The following is a 19499-nucleotide window of genomic DNA, read 5'->3' as shown; positions in this document are numbered from 1 at the left end:
AGAAATTTACATATAAAGAAGTACATGGCTCGTAAATCTTCACTTTTGCGTCGCAGCGAATCGTATAGTGGGAATATGCGAAAGATGTTAGAGTATTTCCTTCCTTTTTTTGTTTTATTTTGTAATATATTTCGTCACTGACGAAATCATCTTTGCGAATCCATGTAAAGACTAAAATACCACGTATAATAAGATAGAAAGATAGAAAAGACAGGACAGAAATAAAGGGGCGCGTTTTTCGCTGCAACGGCGGTCTTCCTTCGACCAGTGACTTTTCTTCTTTCGTAGAATATTCGGCGTAAAAACGCGCGATTTCTTCGAAAAAACGAGATGCGAAGCTGGTGACAAATTTTTGCGAAAACCTCGTAACGTTTAAAATAAAAGCAAAGAAGGGGAAGCGCGGAAATTTGCGCGAGAGTTCATCGAATCAGCGAGCCATCCGTTTTCTTTCGACTTTTGCACGAAGTGTTCGAATTAAATCCCACGGGTGCCTTAAAGAGAAGCGTTTAAACGAAGTTCACGTTTCTAACTTTTAGATCTTCTTCGTGAAATTGCATCTTCCACTTGCGCCCAAAGCCCGAGACGCGGCAAAGGGTTTGATGAAATCTCGTTCCGCGATAATAGAGAAGCTTCTCGTTGCGCAGCTCCTCGAAATAAGATTTTACAAACGAGGTTTTAAAAGAAACTTTCACCCAAAGTGAAACTGCTTCTTCGTTCCCTCGAAATATTTACCTTTTCATCGAGTAACTCGCCAAGTGCTTCGTCATTGTCAACCCCGCGTACAACAACGCGAGACCCTTCGATCCCGTTCTTTAACGTTCGTTAGGTCATCGACGACACGGCTGTTGCATATTTTCACTTTTATTTGACATTTACGTAATGCTAGCGCCGGTAAAGCCGCCGCGAGAGACTTTCGATCGCGGCTCTCACTCGTGAGCTCGATTCTCGTTCGCGTTACGAAGCATCGAAGGTTTCTCCAAATTTCTCGATCGCTCCCTCTTCCGACGATTTCCCGGAATCATCGGGGTTCGGCTGGTGCCACGGCACGGAAACTGCCTCTCGAGGAGATCCGGTTGTCTGTTACGCAACAGAGCTTTCTACGCTCTCGGTAACGACTCGCAACCGGTCTCCTCGTAGGAAGCGGCAGCTGGGTCTCGGAGCCGCCGCTTTAGCGACTTGGAACCGGCGAGAAAGCAATTTACCATCGATTCGAATTCGTGTTATCGCTACGCGGGGCAACGCCGCTACCCGGGACTACCGCAACAATCGCCTTTTTTTTTTTTTTTAAAGTCGATTAACCTTTGACGATTTCGATCGAGCAGTTTTGCAAAATTGGATTCCCGCCAATTGGAATTTAGACTACAGTGTTTAGCAATATACAAAGTTTTAGAAAGCATCGCAAAATAGATGGGTTTACACGCGAAAGGCATCGGAACAAATGGAACGCGTTTGAGTAACACGAGCTCATGTATCGAATGACGTGGTATTTTTCTGGCGAATTCTTTTATTCGGACAGAAACGATGTCCGACGTGAAAAGTGTAAAAAGCGAAAAATCGCGTGCGAGCAGCGGTAAATGGTATTTCGCTGGAGTGTCGCACGGCACGTAAAATATTTTTTGGTAAATATTGTATTTACATACGTTAAGTATGTAAAAAAAGAATATCAAACATCTTCTCGATGAGAGTTTCTTTAAAAAGCAAATATTAGGGAAACGTACGAAAGGACCGATTAGTAGACAATACGCGCGAAAGACGCGTGGATGTAATTGCGTTTGCAAATACCATGTATCGCGGAAGTGAAAGGTCCAAGTATTGGTACAAAATTCTATTACGATTTCCAAGTACGTTTTTGCATACGGTGAATTTATCTCACGCATAAATTCAGGTAGCGAACTGCATTTCCTGCAGATGGTACATCGCGCCGTTCTGAAATATCGATCGTGTGAAAAATTATAGGCAAAAACGATATTCGCACAAACAAAATACGTACGTCAATTTTTAAATAAAAATTTTCGAATTTATACACATTTAGTTTGAGTTCTGGCTACTAGTTTGCAATCTTATCATTCCTATATTCGTCGTAGGAAATCGTAGGGGGCGTAAGAAACATTCTAATTTTTTTCGAGTCGATGATCCTATTGTGTTCTCCATCGGTAACGTCGGTACCATCGCTACAATGGTAAAAAGAATCGAGCCTTCGAGCGATATAAAAATGTAGACACAGACAGATCATATTATTTTATAACAAAATTTAATTTGTAGCGTACGATCGTTTTCGAACTAAATTCCATTTTGCAATTAGATTTTCTTTTCATATCTATCAAGTTCTAAATATAGAAGCATTCTATGATATTTCTGACGCATTTTGAAAGCGTTGCATCGAGTCAGGATGGCCGAGCGGTCTAAGGCGCTGCGTTCAGGTCGCAGTCCACTCTGTGGGCGTGGGTTCGAATCCCACTTCTGACAAGTTTCTTTTTTCTTTTCACCTCAACATTTCTATCAAATCGTATATTTTTTAATCTCTTAAATCCACGTAAGAATCGCTGCACGCTCGATGAAACGAAAGCTAAATGAGAAAAGAAAACAAACTGATGGAACGGTCGCTGTCGAAGTGCAAAAAATCTTATCGCGTGCAAATATTATCGCGTTACCAGTTGAAGTATCGTACTTGTATTTACGATTTTAATGTTTACGATAATGAGTAGCGACGAAGATAACTGTTTCATGGCGCAAACAGTTAAACAAGCAGGGAAGAGGAGAAAATCGGCTCCCGAGAGAGGAAATACCATTCACCGTTTGATCGATGACGTGCAAATTCGAATCGCATCGTTGCGAATTTGTAGCTATAGTCGCGGACTTTGGTACAAGATAAATACGAGGATACTCGCAAATTCTTAAGCGCAATCCATGTTGCACGACCGAGACGCGAGACCGAGAGGAGCGTCGATGGGATAAACAAGTCATTGACTGGCACAGTCGTAACATTCGAGACAGCGAAAGAGACAAAGACGAGAAGGAAGCGAGCCTTGTCTCTCGTTTTGTTCGTAGATATCGAGAATTGGTCGTGCGATTCGATTTGCACACAAAGCGTAGAAAATATCACGCCATTTCGAAAAGGAAATCGCGATACGTTCGACTTACCGGTTTAAGCGTGTCAATTAATTTTGATAGAGAGATCAGAGTTCCCATTTATTCATTTATTCGTCGATCCTTAGCTTACGTAACAGTTACAATCATAGAACACGATCGTGAGTAGATAAAATGCAAAAGAGAATCCGCATAAAGGTAACATGGGAACTGAAAGCGTTAATTCATTCATCGAACTCACTTACGTTAATAATGTTAAGTGAATGGAATGAAATTCGTCGTAAAGATTTCAGCGATAATCTTGGAATGGAAAGAGTCTCGTTTTAAATCAGTCGGAGATGCGTGTAAATCGAAAGGCGATGAATTTTCAGTTTCCCTATGCCATTCCCTATGCCCTATGCCAGGTTAACTATGCCATTAGAGACGCTTTATCATAGACAATACCATAACATTACCAGAGTGATCTAAATCGTCGTATTCCGATTGCAATTTGATCGGCGTTCTCTCGACCCCGTGGATATTTTTTCGTAACGTCGAACGTACGATTACCAAGCGGGACGACAGGCGACATATGGTCGTACACATTCGTGGAAGTTACATCGCGGAGCCCGCATTGCGCGTCTCGTGGAAACTCGTTACACCAGGCTCCGTATAAACAACTGGATTTGTAGCTAACGACGCTCGGCACCGCGATGCAGCTCGGCGATTAAGATTGATGCGCCGTGTTTCTATGCACGGATTGTTTACACGCTGCAGGCGCATGATTTCGCAGGTTTCGCACCATCTGGCGCACAAGTAGCGGTGTACCGTCGCGACGAACTTCCTCCCGCGACCGCGAGGACCCACTTTCCAGATATCGCAAATACACGTTCAACGAGGCATCGATAAACGACGCGTGGTCGCCTAATTGCCCGTAATCGCTTGGAATTGCCGAAAATGTTTCCCCACTCCAACATGTTAATACCCAGAACTATCATCAGGAAATACAACGATTACGAGCGATCCAGTAACAGATCGAGACCGAAATCCCATTAAACGTTACATCGACGCCTAGGTTGCACTTAGGCGAGCAGTTCGCGGTCCGCTTCTTGGTGCGTCGTTTAAGGGGAAGCGTGTTTTACGCGTCAAACGCCTACAATGTCATTCCGATAAATGGAACGTTAGAACGATTAATATACGGGTCTTTGTAAGTGTATGGATTTTAGCTTGACGCGAATATGGTAGCAGGAAATTCTTTAGAATTGGCCATGACCCGTTTTGCTACTCGCTACGCGACGGAGGCAACGAAACGGTATCGGTGGCGATCGAATGTAATTAAATGGCACGTCGGTTCGCGTGCCGAGGACCATCTGGCGCTTGCTACCAGCGGAATATGCGAACGCGCGCGAGCATAGCGGTCCATGGGTCGCGTGTTCCGCAGCATCGAGCTCGCTCTTTCGGTACCGAGATTCCGTTTTCAGGGGACCTACTTTCAGCGGATACCTTCGCGCGGTCGATGAAACATCGCGTCGTTCGATTAAATTCCACGTTCGCGGCTGGACGAATCGAGGAGGCTAACCTCCGCTAATCTCGCACGCCGAACGATCCTTTGAATAAATTTCAATCTTCTTGCGTCGCAGGTTTACAGCCGCGATTTGCCTCGCAACGAAAACCAGGTACCGTTCCCACGAAGCAAACGTGTAACGAGCAAACGGATATTAAATTATATTTGCGGCGACATCGAATCGGAATGCAACTGCAACGGTGATCAAGCACGGCGAAAAATGCCATTAGATTAGGCATAATTTCGAAGAATTCGAAGGATGCGTGCTTTCGTTGCGAATTTTCAATTTTTCAGAACAATAGAAAGTCCGGTGAAGCGCTCGGGCGATAAATCATCCACCCATGAGGTTTAACCAGGTTGGCTCCTAAGGCGGTTCGCCTGAAAGATAATCCTGCTGCTTGGAAACGTGCTGGAATCTCGATAAGCCGCACCGAGACGAGCCTCTCGTGTACGTTCACGGGTGATTGTTAAAAACATTTTTTCAAGATGGCCAACGATAACCGGCGGATAGTTGCACGAATCAACGCTTAACCCTCGATTTTTTCACGCCGGTTCCTAAGGGTCCGGCGAAACTTCGCGTCAGCTTTAAACACCGCTGTCGAAGCGTAACATCGAAAGCGTGACCGCGTTGTTCGGTCTAATACCGTCTGTACCCTATCCCTTTTCGATTAATCTCGTCGCGTAATAAATACGTATTACGACGAAACGAGCGTTCGACTTATTTTTGTACGAAAACATCTCCGTTGTTTAACGTCGATCGTAGTTCCGCTCGGAATCGGGCGATCGTTCGACGATGTAATCGTGACACGGTGACTGAAATCTCGCGAAACCAACACCCAAGGCAGTGGAACACGCAACTATCGCGGCATCCTCGCTGGAAATAACCACGCCACGGCCACGGCAACTTGGTCGATTCTTCGATATTCTTGGCGAGTCTCGCGTCCTCGTTCGCGGGCGTGCAGCGATAGCCCATGGGTTAAGGATAAAAGGCAAGATATTATCTGGCCCACGAAAACGCAAACGGAATTTTCAACGACAATTTTAACTACGATGTTGCAGGTATAGGCGTTGTATAATGACAGGGACTTAACTGGATAGGCGATAACTGGAAGAAGGAAAGAATTACAGGCTGCGGATATCTCGCAAATACCAACCGTGAACTCTCAGCTGCGATTCGATGCATCGGCGGCCGCTTCTTCCCGAGAACTTTGCGATTTCGCCGCGTTTAAAGGCAATGGGAACCTCGTTCGGCTAATTTCGACGAGGAAACGATCGCGATGCGTTTCACGGGGAAAATATTAAACGTTTCTAGAGATAGACACGGTCCGTGGATGGTCGAAATAGCTGGTCGATATCCTGGTGACCCGATTGACCGTTTTGCAACGCATGACCGCCTATGCAGAATATTAATTATCGCGTATTCAGCGGCAGCACGCCGTGTCGGCGAATCGTATTGACACGGCGGAAGTAGGTCCACCGGCGATGAATGCCACGCTAAACGTCATCGCGATGGCGACACGAATAATTTGGCGCGATAATCGTCCGGCTAAAGAGCCGCGAACAGTGGTTAAGAACGCGGGGCAAGAAAGCATCCAGGGAATACCGGCGAATGTACCGTTTACGAGAACGGAACGGAACGGACGCGATAATAGGGAGCGAACGAGCGTCGAGATACCCGACAGGGTTCTGAAAGAGAGCTTTGCGTCGTTCGATCGTATTCGAAGAAACGTTAATTGCATGACAGTGCGGGAATCGTGGCTGCGTCGTTGGCGAGGCTGAACGGTGCAAGGTGCTCGAGCCATGCGCCTGGAAATCTGCTTAGCTCACGCATTTAGTCTTCTCTCTAGTCGTCTCGGGCTAAAACGTTTTCGCGTATTATCGACGAATTATCGAATTATCGAAGCAGCAAGCTGCAAACAACGGTCGATTCGAGGCTGTCTCGCGAGTGGCTAAATTAAATCGCGCGGAGAGGATCGCGCGATCGGAAGTCGATACGTCGAGGATCGATCAGCGACGCGCCATTGTTGATTTACGAAGAACGAAACTAGGGTATCGTCGACCAGAGTATGCGTCACCAAAGTGATAATGGAATCGAAACTACATGTTCGATCGAAGATACATATGGCACGCGGTGCAACGCACGCGGGCGCCAAGACGTATAAAGTATTCATCGCGTCGATCGGTCGTTTAGCTCGGACGAGCGTCATTAACCCGAATAATCTTCTCTCGTATCCGTTTTTGCCGCGTCGCGAAAGCGGTCGAGCCGATAATGAGTTCATCGACGATTACGGCAGCGGTACGACGCGGTTCGCGTGCAAATACGCTTATGTCACCAAGTTGGCGGCCAGCAGGTTAGTCGTTTCCGAACCATCTTTATTTCGGTCATCCTACTCTCCTCTCACCTTCTTCTCCTCTTTCTTCGATCTGTTTCGTCGTCCACGTTGCTCGCACTTACGTTTACGACTGGTTCCGCAGCCGAGATCTTGAACTTGACTGGAGTCGAGAGCCCTGAACGCGGCAGCCTTGCCGATCGTTACCGTTACTCGTCATATCAAGCGAATTCCCGCGCGGTCGAAACTAATTACGAGAGTTTTCCGCGTCGGCATCGTCGCCAGATCGAATCGCCAAGACCATAGACCGGCCATTGCGCGACCCTTCCAGCGGATTCTTTATCGCGCGTGGGAAACCGCGAATAACGAGATTCTCAATCGTCGGTTTGGAAAAGCTCGCGTCTTCTTCTCTGCCGCGCAATTTCAGTTGCGCGCTATACGAGCCATTCTCCAGACTAATAACGAGAATTAATTGGTCGTGCATACATCGCTGGGGTTAACGATCTGTACTCCCCTCCAACCTGATCTCCGCTTCCTCTGTCGTTCCTTCGGTTCTTTATTTAGATACCGTTCGTTAATCACGCGTGGTTAATTCTTATTACCTCGTAACCACGTCCGAACGAAAATACATCGGAATAGATAGCCGCCATACAACGTTCCAATGTTTGCAGTCTGACGCGTGTATTTCTAGTATCGCGTTCTACTAAGGCGTTATCCTCCGATTGAAATAAGTCTAGCGCGACGAAGGAGGTCAGTGGAGTGGATCGCAGGAAGAAGAGAACAGACGCGGAAAATAGAGTTTTGAGCGCGACGAACGAGCTGATATCCACTCGATACCAAAGCTGTCTCTGAACGAACGTTCCGCGCAGATAGCAATGGCGATAGATTATTTCGCGGAACGTCGAAACCATCGTTGCAAATCTCTACCGATCGCAGATCAACGGACCAGCTACAAGTTCGACGATATCGCGTGCGTTGGTCGTTTGTCCGACCGTTTTAATCGCCGTTCGTTTAACGCCTAACGTTGATCGAATGTGCCACGTTTGTCGCCTGATCCATCACCCGAGATACTCGTCTCTTTGCAGTCGATAAACGCGGACAAATTGCTATTGTAAACTAATAAGGAGAAATTGCGTGGATAACGGTATCGACGCGAAGCACTCGTTGAAACGAAATTTAATTAAACGGTAAATTAGACGATAGTTCGCGGGATCGATCCACGCGTGATTTCCATTTTGACGAACGCTTTACGAGTAAATTAATCCGATCGCCGGTTAATTTCACGGTCTTTTCGACGGACGATCGCCTTCGCGAAAGGTTAGCCACGATGAGCCTGTCCGATCATTTCGTTGCTACGCACAACCTACCGTTGCGCGCAAACTCTATTATCTGGCAAATTGCTGCGGCGCGTTCCAGACGATTCGAGGGACGGTGGCGCGCCAAACGCTTTTTCAATTATCGAATCGATTTCGCCAAGCCTCGTTCGTTATTTGCTAAGCGTTATTTCACTCTCGATCTCATCGTGCAGGCGGACATTTAGAACCAGTTGGTAAAGTTTAGAACAAATTCGACGATTGTCTACGCTACGATGTCTCGCTGCATAGAGAAAATACGGTTCTAAATCACGGTAAACCTGTTGTTCGATGTACTCGAAGCTTTACGAATTTGCGAGCTGCTCGTAAAGCGAAACGATCGATTCGATGGAGCTATAATCGCGCAGGAAGGGACGATGTCCCAATAACGCGGACGAAACACACTCGATCCACGAAGATCAAACGAGCGAGCCGGTCGTAACCGCGATCGTTTCGATAAAAACGTCAGCTCGAGCACCCTATCTAAATATACAGCGGCGATAAACGTCCGTCGTAACGAAAACAGCATCCTGCCGACAACTCGTGGCGAGTCACGTGAAATTCCAGTTCTAATTCTCCCATGATCTTCGATCTCGACGATCCTCGATACGCGTTCCACTGTTCTCACGCCGGTCGTTTTCTTGTCCTCTCCCCCCCCCCCCCTCCTCGTCTCCGAGATGATAAAACTGGAATTCGTGGGAGGACGAAGGCTGGGTGCTAGCAGGCAGACAAACAGAAAGCGGGAAACGCGGAAATCGCGCCGCAAAATCTCGCGTTCGTCGGCTCCAAACGACTGGCCCATATTCCACCGACTTTCCAACCGACGTACAGTTATCTGGACGCGGTTTCTACGCACCGGCGCTGCGTTCTTTCAGCCGATACCCGAGATTCTTCGAATCTCGTAAAATCGACGGACAACTGTGGCAACGGTTTCGTGCCTCTGTTCTTTCCTTCGTGTCTACTCGACTCCCTCGTGGGCGCGGTGGTATTCAGATTCCTGCGTCTTCTTCGTTTTACAAACGATCCGATGAAATCTATTTTCATAGGTCTTCGTGACTTTTCCGTAAAACATCGAACCACCGTAATTTCTAACCAGCACACGAGGCGATTATATCAGAATTTCCAAGTAAAGATACGGGTGGTCGAACGCGGACAAGCATTCCGCGGAACCTTGGCATCGTGTAGAATTTGAAGTTCGCGGATCGAAAGTGCGCAGACCGCCTCGATGTTCCGTTAGTCGAATATCACCGACGTGGAGCTCATCTTTCAATTTCATAGACGACCAAGTCGCGGTACCGTGCCAGCTACGATTGCCAGCAACGAAAGTCAAAAGGCATCCGCTACGTTTCGTAGCACGACGGCGTGTCCCCTGATTCGCGATCCAGCATTTCAAGCAGCTTGCATAAGCATCGTAATTTCTTCACGCCGGACAAACAGAATCCCGTAACAAGCGACATTTCCGAGAAAGCGTTGCTCGCTGAGGTGGCCGAACGCAGCTGACGCGTAACCTGTTACGCACGCCCATCACGACCCGTGCACGCGTACATATTCTGCAAATTTCCGAGTGTTCGTTTCCCATCAGCGGCTATTCTAATTGTTAGGCCGCGACACGTTCCGTGTCACCGGTATTTCAGCTTCGTCCACCGTTCGTCCTCGTCCATCGCGGTCGATACTCGATGCACGAGAATTTTACATTCGACGTGCCAACGAACATTCGGCTTCGTGCGAACGACCAGTCGTTGTTACCGTCTCTCATAGTCTCACAGTCTCGTAGTCGCGTATCGTTTTTACGTATACCGTTGCCGCTGTTCGCGGTCTGACGATGCGTTTCCTCTGCTTGAAGATATGCGTGCGCGATCGAGAGAGAGAGAGAGAGAAGCCAAGGTTCTCGAGCAGAGGAATGCCGAGAAATCATACGATTTCGTGCTTTCGACGTCGATAAGCCGAAGACCGATGATCGTCGACACACCTAGTTGAGATTTCCGATGCAATCGCGGCACAACAGGAACGCGAGAAACGCGCGCGTACAGGCAACAACTATTTCAACCGTATGACACTAACTAAGCGAACGGAGTAGGCGTTCGTCCGACAGACTCGAGATTACTGAATGACTTCCGTAAGTTTCGAAGTAACGGACCCTCTGCCTTGGACATTTTAACCCTTGAATGCGTATTCTTGCCAGCTAGAAAAGCGAGAACTGCGTTTTCCACGGTTTAACCGGCAATTCGCGCTTAGTTCGAACGACAGTCGAGAAGATATAAGCACAGGGGACGTTAAATCGCGGTCGGTACCCTTCGTAGAAAGCGAGAGCGGAACCGACGACAAAGTAGCCGAGCATTCGGAAATCTTAATTAAGCGTATCGGGGAAACAGCGGTAAAAAGACGGGCCTCGTAAGAGCCTTTACAACTGGCGATATCATTTCCACTTGCCACCAGCTATACGGTCAGCCACGAACCAGTACAGTTAACTCCAAGACCGGAGACTTGAAATATTGCGCGGCTTTTTTGCTGCCGTTCGCGCGAGAAACTAATGGATTGTACGGTGGTTGCGCACCGAGGGCGCGCCACCGACTTCCATTCGAATGCGCGTTTAAGCGTCGTTACCGGCAAAGCCGGTCGTTATGCGTGTAACGCGTAGCTCGAGTAACCAATATTTCGCTCCCTCCTTCCTTATAAGCTTCGGTTAAAAATCGTTCGATTCCCCTCTATCGTCGTTTTCCTTTCTTTTTTCCATCGGCGGTCTCCTTTCGAACAGTGACTCTTTCGGATAACTCGAGGCGACGAATAGCAAGTCCCCGTTCCGATTGCGGCGTGATACGCGAATAAGACGGAGAAACAGCGGAATAAAGAGCAGCAGTCCGTTATTTAAAATATCGCGGAATGACCTTGCGGGTCGCGCAACTCGGAGCTCGCACATTCGGTTTCCGGAAAAATGTCGCCTCGACTGTGTTTAACGACCTGGATCGTGGTACGTTCAGAAGTGGCAGAGGATCGTGAAACGATCGCAAATTAAGTTACGCCGCAAGTATTCGAAGTTAATTTGAGTTCGGTCGTACATCGATCGAGTACGCGATTAGTTTCTAAAATGTACGCGCATCATGCTCGTAAACTTGGCAAATAGTTTCTTTCAACGAGATAGGATCGACCAGATACATAAATAATAATTTGACCTTTGCCATTCGCCTAAATCTAACGTAAGCGCAGGTTACGTCGCTTCCTGGCATCAGACTCGAGCTTCTTCGTAGTTACCTATAAAACGTTCGCCATAACTAATACCACGGTGAATTTTAATGCTTCGTAGGTTAGACTATGTAGCTACCGATCTCTTGCCGCGACTCCGTCAGAGAACGGACACGTTCGACTCTTCCGCTCTGAGAAAAACACTTGTTAGATAGCCCTTAAAAGCCTCTTGTTAGATTAGTCCTGTAAATCGCAGGAAGTCTACTAACGTTTTCCATTCAGCTTCGGTTAACGAGCATCGCTGACCGTTTTTGTCATTTGATAACGGGGCAAAACGATGCGGTTTGACACGCGGCTTTCCACCCACTCCTTTACGCTCGATGTCGATGGCTCGTGTCTCGCAACGAAGATGCCTCGGTCGACTACAGCACGGGTCAGCGCCGCGTGCCTCGCACACACGAAGACTCACGCGACAAGAACGCCGTGTTCTCTCGTTTGTATCGACGATGTCGAGAACATCTTCCGAAAATGTACCTTAACCAGGAAGTCGTATCCTTTATGTGGAAGATCAGGATGTAATAATGGTATCTTCGGGTCGAACGCGTAACAGGCTCGCGTAGAATCACGTTTACGACGAATAGGGTAATAATAACCGTGGATCGGGATCGTAAAATTCTTGGCTGTTGCTTTTATCGCTGATACGCAAGAGTCGAATACTCATCGATGACCTTGCCGACTGAACCTATACTATGCACGAACGTAAATCGAATTGGCTTTAATGGATCAGGCCTAACTCCATCTTATACGCATTTTCGACTGTAGCTTGTTATTAGGCAAAGCGCTCGCATCTACCGATCGTATGGTCCGACGAATAACGCGACTCCATCTCCCGTATTGTCCCGCTAGTCCTCTTTTCAGCTTTGTGCGCGTGCTAACGCGTTCAAGAGAAAAGTGTACGTGCTTAAAAAACTAACATGATCGATGAGGTACGGTATAACGATTTCTTGATTACATCGAAGGTTGGCAGAATACATTGATAGATGCTGCGTTAATAATCGTACGATTAATTGCAACGAGGTAGCCAAACGCTGTATCGCGAGATTCTGAATACCTACAACTTCGTAGCGCCGTAAATTTCTCGCTGCAACGTTAACTTTTTTCTCCGTAATTCGGCAACTGTCTATCGAACCACAGAATAGCTTTATATTCAACGTATATAGGATGTCGCGAGGTTTTCTTGTGTTTTTCAATCTGGCGAGCCTAAGATTGGGCAATGTGAGTCGATAGTTACTTGGCCTCGAAAAACAAAGCAAGATTTTCTCTCCATCGTCAAAGAGGATGGTCCATTCCTACGTGAAACCAATACAATGTCCAGAGCAGATCGCCGCGATAATTCTGAACAACCGTTCCACTGTAATTACGATTTCGATGTTCAGTCCGATATTCGGTCGACGAAGGCTGGACAAAGTCGAAAGCCTTGGACAACGAATCGAATGTGCCTGCGATAGGTTCGCGACGATACGGCCACCCAGGAAGACAAAAGGACGAACACACGGGGTCGAGAGAAAAACCTGCTGAGACGCGTAGCGCGATTCCTGCATAGTACACACCCACGCACGCGGCCGCGCGTTGCGTCGTCCCGATTACATCGTGGCTTCACGGACCGACTACGATCGCGTAACCATGCGTCGAGTCGATTAACCTGCCGGTTAGAATCGCGCGAGCGAGCAATAGCTCCGTTTCTATAACGCGATTCGTCGCGTGGGATCCATCGAGCAGGGTGCTCGCCTCGCGCGTACGCGCCTTGGGAAATTGTACGTTGCGCACGCTACTAGGATGCGCGTAGACAGGAGTGCAGGTTTGACGTATCATTGGTAATAAATTCTACCTTGGCTTCCTATAATTAATACAAAATAAACAATTTCTTTTAATTGGATTTCGATGTGTGAGAAGCTGGTGTCCTGTTTTTCGAATCTGTAGTAGCGATATCATGTACTCGATAGATGTAATATTTCTTCCTTACGTGTATAATTAAATTATAATAAAATTCTTATCGATTCTAACGGCCCAACAATCCTGCTACGGAATTGACAAATATCTACTTACGATTCGCGACAGTGGTGTTTCTTCTGTTACGAACAACTTTGCGACTTTACGTCTCTTCAAAGACGCTCGCGATTCTTTAGAAACATCGACCGCGTGTCTTCGTTCTCAAAGGTGTCTTCACCGATGAATGTTCGTGAAGCGACGTAACTGTCGTAGATGAAGATTTTTTGATTTTGAAAGAAAGAATACGCGGATGAGTAACGAGCGAGTAAGGCAGCTGTCGGAACGATGAGAATCGTCGAGCAAAGGCAATATTTTTCTCGTGGCGTAGAAACCTGCTTCACGCAGAGAACAACCGTTAGAGCACAACTATATGCATATTTTCAGGAAGCGTTCCGCGAAGTATCTAGAAAACGCGTGGAAGATTACGCGAGAGGAGCAAGAAAACTGTCGCAGTCGTGTCAAACGTGTTACGAGCTGGTGTCAGGACGACTCGAGATGTCAGGATACGTCGTCGTATCGGAAAATGCGCGATTAATTCAAAGCTGACAGTAATTAAAGACAATGATTACAGCTTAACGGCACTGAAAACGTTCGGTGTATGACGTTCCATTACTTCGCGGAGAATTCCAGCCACTGCTAACGATTCTTTGTTTAATATCATAAGACGGATGTGCGATTGCATCAAGCTCCGCTTTACTGTTAACCGACCTAGAAAAGAACGGTCGCTCGTTCGAAAGTTCGCTGCCTTCCAATTACGTTTTGAACCAAGTTTTTGATTAATCGACGCGCCGAACTTGGAGATATAGTAACGCGTTGATCGACGAAACGCGAGCATCCGTTTCCCTCCGCTTCTTCCTTCTGCCATTATCTTCGAGCATGGGAAATGTAATGCCCCGTGATACGACCTCGCGCTACAGCATGACCCGTTGTTATTTCCGTGAACATTGTGTGGAAGCGACGAACCATGCCGAAGAAACAGGACCACGGCCACGGAGGTCGTCCCTAAATACCTGAATTTCGCATCCCGCTTCCACCTCTTTCACTTAATCACCGAATTATGTAAAATGAATCAGGCGTGTACGCAAATACGGTTTCGCGTATGGTAATTGTTAAACGCGTATCCCGACTCGAGAAGCGGGAAACCTGTTTCGACTGTGAATAATGAAGGCAAAAAGCACGACCAAGTTTAATGAAAATATAATGAGGTTTTCGACGTACGAGCGTAATTCCATTAAATTCGCCGAACGAAAGAGACCCGAGGTATGTAGCTTCGTTAATCAAGTTTCTCGGTACACGTGCCGTTACGAGTGGCAAGACAAATTGAAAGGAAAAACCGTGCGTCCAGTTTCATTACGCGTTTTACCGCGCCGTATTATCGAGGAAAAACGCCTACTCGCCGCTTCTTGCCGGATATTAATTTTCTTTCGAACGAGCCGAATCGTTGTACGCACAATGACACAATTACCACGCGTCGATGCATAACTGTACGAGTTGTTCGAACGATGTTCTTCGAGTACGATCGGTCTCGTTGGTACGAGGCGTAGAGAAGAACCGAGATAAAACGCAAAGACCTCGCGTCTCGAGTTAATTAGCGAGACACCTTCCGTTCGTACGGCGCGTCGACGGAGCACGCGGCCCTCGTGAAAACGAGAAGCGACGACCCTAGGTCGCCATTCCGTACGTCGTTAACGCAGACGCTCGCGCGCTTGCAACGCGCCTACACGCTACACCCTCGACTTGACGTGGGATCGTGCGATCGAGTCTAGTTAATTGCCACTCGGAATGCTATCTTGCGAAATTGCTCGCTTCCATGCATTCCTTTCAAGGACGGAAAAACATCGGAACTCACGAGCAGCGAATCGAGGGAGTCGAAGACCCTACGCGCCTCGAGCTTCCACTTTTTTCCCGAGCTTACGGCGCTGTTCCAACTCCGAAGATTACAAAGCAAGTAGCAACAGATCGTATCTATTGCCGTAAATATACCACGACCGTGAAATCAACGTAAAGGTGGTCGATACGAGCTGGCAGATTGCAGCGTTATTTGCAAAATCGTCGGGCGCCGCGATTACTTTAAATCACGTCATAAACCGTGCAGTTGCGATTTACGTCCTCCGACGCGTTTTACCGAAGCGCAAAGTGTATCCTTGCTCTTGATACGCGGAGAATACCAGAAGACTCAAACGCACGGTGTTGCTAAATCGGTCAATCTCTCTTTTCTTCTTCGGAATCTCCGTTCGTTGCATCAGAGTCGTGCGAAGCCAGGCCGCAAAAATCGCCTTCCTCGCCGTACAAGGTCTGCCTGTGCAGCTAGAAACGTAACTACGAATAGCACGACCGACCACGCGTGCCTTTGGAGGAACAGTTGCGGGATCGATTTTTATACCGTTTGGACGCTCGCTGGATCGAGAAAAGATTCGCAAGACGTTGAACAAAAAGCCGATAAATCACTCTCGCTGCTTCGAGAACAAAAGCTCCTACGAATCGTTCCATTTCTTTTATTTTTTTTTTTTTTTTTTTTTCCTTCAATCCCACTTGCCGCGTCGAGGGAGCGTACGCGCCGCGGCAGCTGGCAGGATAATTGCCGATTAGAGTAAGAAACCGCTTTCGAATCCAGCCGAAGGGTTGGGTGATTTCGAGTAAATTCCCGTCTGCTAGTAGGCAAAAAATTGTTAATTTAAGAAACGTCTGTAGCGACTAATTTATCGATGAAGACCGTTGGCGAGACGAGTTGTCGTTAATCATGACGAAAGAGGCAAAAGTAATTTTACACGATCGCGATTTACACGATTTCGAAGAACCGGTAAAAGTAAATAAGTAATAAGTGGATGTAGAATAGGTAGATAAGTGGACAACGTCCAACACCTGTTGTCAAGGCACAAGTCTCTCAAGAATCGGACTTGGAGCCTCTTCGACAGTGACGGTACTGTTACTTCGACCAAGATCCACATCCTTTAAGGTCACCTACTCCTAACTGGACCTGGCGTTCATTATCGGATGTTGAACGGCAATTCGAATGCAAACGTTCGATGATATGGTCCTTTGGATATCGAATGCGACGAAATTACATGCGCAGTCTCGAGGATGGGCATCGATTTCCGGTGATAAAAGGACCCTTCCATATTCAGCAAACACTCCGTATTTGTCGATCGATTCTTTCCTTTTTTAACAGGAACGTTGAATCGTGAGAGGGAATGGAGCTCGATGAAGGAATTATAATAATTAACGAACAGAAGAGGAGGACTCGTTCGAAGAATTGGTCCAAAGATACCGTGACTGTTATCGATTTGTCTTCCAGTCGAGAAAAACCAAGACATCCGCCGCGTTCTCTTTTTCTTCCTGCCTCTTCTTCGTCCTGCTGCGTCTCAACGTTCGTTGCATCGAGCCTCGCACACGACGCCAAACCGCTGCCAAACGATCGAATGTGCGACGGATCATCAAATTTCGCTTAACCGACGCTTGACTCGGAAAACCTTCATTCGCAATATCGAAGAAATATTAATTTACTCGAGTGTTTGTACATAGAGAGCAAAGATGATTCGAAACTTGGAAAGTTGGAGGAAGCGAGGCGAAGATCGCGTTCTCGAAAGTCAAGGCCATTCGCGGGTCGCGGAAGGTTGCGTCATTAGCTGGCTTATTAGAAGCTATGCCTCATATACGGATTTTTCGTAGAATTTTTCCTGGAAATCCGTTCGTTCAATTTGCAATTACGCAAATGATGCAGCCGTTCGATTTAAATATGCTTTACATGAATTACATCGCATCGCACGGATCACCTTCCTGCATCAGTTTTCGTTACGGTCTTTGCGTCGAAGAAATTCCTGTTTCGCCAACCTCCCCTAATTGCCGACAATTTCGCTAATTAAGCTAATCGAAGCTGCGGTAGCGTGAATAGCAGCTAACACGGGTTACAATGAGTTCTTGCTCCGTGAAAATACGCGACGTAATTTCAATATTTGGACGTGGTTCGCTTCGCGTACCAACAAACTCTCGCCAAGATGTCGGATATTTGCATCGAACGGACGATGATTCTCGTTGAGGATGCTCAACGAGATAGAATGTATTAAGGATATTGTAAGCGCTGCGATTCTTCCTTCCAATTCGCTTCATTTTTCCAACGCCTTTAAGCGAAGTACGAATTATTCGTTCCCCTCGATTCAACTTGTTCGCTCCGAGTTAACACCGCGTTCGGATTGAGCAAATGGATTTTCATGCGACGCACCCGATCGCGCGGTTCCCTGAAAGTTCGTCGATCAACGCGGATCGATCGGACGAAGAATCGCGCGATTAATCATCGGAGCGTCGTTTTATCGTAACCGAGGCAGTTGCGATTAACGACGATCGTTAATCAGTCGGATCGTGTCCTTTTCTCTCGTGGCAGAGACACGCGAGACGATGTTCCACGTGCGTCTGTGGGTGTCGTGGGTGTATTGGTAGAAAACGCGGTATGGATAACCGCGACTGGTGAGCGAAGCGAACGGTTAAAGAAGAAGGGAGAGATCATAAATCTGTATAATTGACAGGTCCCGGAGAAAATGTTCATGCTCCATAGATGCTCGAACAGATAGCTCGCTAATAACGCCGCGCGAGATGTACGAGCATATATAATAGCCGGAGAAAAAATTCGCACGCCAACTTAGTATAATACGAAATCGTAGGACGCGCAGTGGCTTTGGGCTTCCCTTAAAGAAACCGCTGTCACAACGAACGATTCCCTTCGCGGCTGTATCGCCGACCATCTCAGCTTTCGCGTTTCTCCGAAAGAACTTGGGCGTCGTTTTCGAGAATGCCAGAATACAAGTTGGCCGTGAATCGATAAATAATTAAACGATCCAGCTACGCGATACGAGATTCGCGTAGCTGGTCAATTACGTCCACGCGAATAAACCAAGTCGGCCCGCGCATGTCGAGATTCCTCGGCAACTCCAGCTGCGAACACGCGTTACACAGTGTTGCTGTATGCCTCGTAAACGAACGAAATTGACAGGGCAGCGTGGCGCGGTGATGCTTGAAAATTATCGTCAGCTCGTGCAACGCGCGCAGATACGACGATCGGAACGACGAAGGATAATTTAATTTTAGATCAAAGATCCATGGGATTGTGCGGAAGGAAACCGAGAGTCTCGGCGCGTACGCGTTACTCTCGGCCAGAAAAGAACACCCCTGAAATTATGTACCTGTCCATTAGGCGGACACTTAACTCGGTCCTGTGTGCATAGGCATAATTTTCCACGCAACACGCTCCCCTTCCTCGGCGGCATTCGCGCCCCGTTCGCGGTTACCCAACTAAGAGGCTAATAATTTCATTCAAGATCGGGTATAAACCCGTCCGAGGGAATAGGACGCGGTCGTTGCCTCGTTTCAGCGAATTCTCCGCGTCAGCTGCTACAGGTTACTCCAGCGAACCAGTAGATTTGTGGGAAAAAAACATCGTGCAAAGCTGTAGAATATGTTGCGCGCCCGTATCTCGAGCAAAGTACAAATGTTGCAGAGTACTCCCGGCGGATCGGAAGGGAAACAGGCTACCGAATAGCTTACGATACATGCACGTTCCATCGTGGACGCGTCTTTTCTTGCTATTTCAATAAGCGCGAGCGCGCCGGATCGAATTTCTCGGATTGCTCGATCTGCGGTGCAAACGGAGAAATCAGCCTCGATTTAACGTCGGTAATCGACCGGAATAAGCGAAGAAACGTGAATCGCTGGTGGTTAGCGCCACGCGTGCGCGATCCTGTACGCCTTACAGACGATTTCGGATCGGCCGAGGCATCCACGAAAACGTAAATTTGCTGTGACACTAGCGACGAGGGCCGCATGCAGCGACTTCGTCGACAAGGATCGGGTAAGCCGGGCGATGCTCGCGACGAAGGATCGCCTCGACGCGGCGTCGGATACAGCTTCCTCGAACTACTTCGCGTGTAACGCTAACGAACGTGTAATTACGCGCCCGACATTTCCACC

The 19499-nt window shown here is 47.5% G+C and overlaps 1 non-coding gene across 1 annotated transcript; it reads left to right on the top strand.

The window, feature by feature from the left end:
- The first annotated feature begins 2383 nt into the window (after positions 1 to 2383).
- On the top strand, positions 2384 to 2466 carry Trnal-cag (transfer RNA leucine (anticodon CAG)). The gene has a single exon. It is a non-coding gene; the product is annotated as a tRNA-Leu (tRNA).
- The last annotated feature ends 17033 nt before the right edge of the window (positions 2467 to 19499 follow it).

This window comes from Bombus affinis, chromosome 5, assembly GCF_024516045.1.
Source record: "Bombus affinis isolate iyBomAffi1 chromosome 5, iyBomAffi1.2, whole genome shotgun sequence".
Lineage (NCBI taxonomy): Eukaryota > Metazoa > Arthropoda > Insecta > Hymenoptera > Apidae > Bombus > Bombus affinis.
The sequence above is the reverse complement of the archived record's forward strand: the minus strand, read 5'-3'. Positions and strand labels throughout refer to the sequence as shown.